The sequence below is a fragment of the Manihot esculenta genome, chromosome 13, assembly GCF_001659605.2.
Source record: "Manihot esculenta cultivar AM560-2 chromosome 13, M.esculenta_v8, whole genome shotgun sequence".
Lineage (NCBI taxonomy): Eukaryota > Viridiplantae > Streptophyta > Magnoliopsida > Malpighiales > Euphorbiaceae > Manihot > Manihot esculenta.
In genome coordinates, this window is record NC_035173.2 from 17,584,698 (window position 1) to 17,585,241 (window position 544).

Consider the following 544-nt stretch of genomic DNA (forward strand, 5'->3'; position numbering starts at 1 on the left):
ATGATAAGATGCATGTGCATTATTGATATGTTAGCTATATGTGTTGAGGATTCATGTGTTCTCACATGGATCATTTGATGTTTTGTGTGATGTTGTGCTTTTCAGAAACAGGATGAGAGGAACTAGTCGATCTGCTAGATTGACAGGAGCTCCGCCAGAGAGTGAGAGCATGGATGCTCATCTCCCTGTTCTGCAAAGGGCAATGTCAAATAGTTTAAGCAGAGAAGGTACATCAAGGGACCCTAGAAGGTCTAGTGATGAGAGTAGAAGGGGAGTTGTGCAGAGTGGTATGTTAGGGTTTAGGAGAGTCCTAGAGGAGGATGTGCAGAGCAGAGATGGTAGCTTTGGCAGGAGCAGGTTAGGAGGAGATATGGGTGAGTCTCAAGGAGGCACTCAGGCCTCGAGATTTGTTCCACCTCAGTATCCACCCTACCAGTGGGAGGCAGAGTACCCGATGAAAGGTACATCAGAGTTTCCTAGTTATCACCCATATCCCACCTTTATGTCCTATCCTTCCTTTTATCCGCCATATCCACCGCCACAT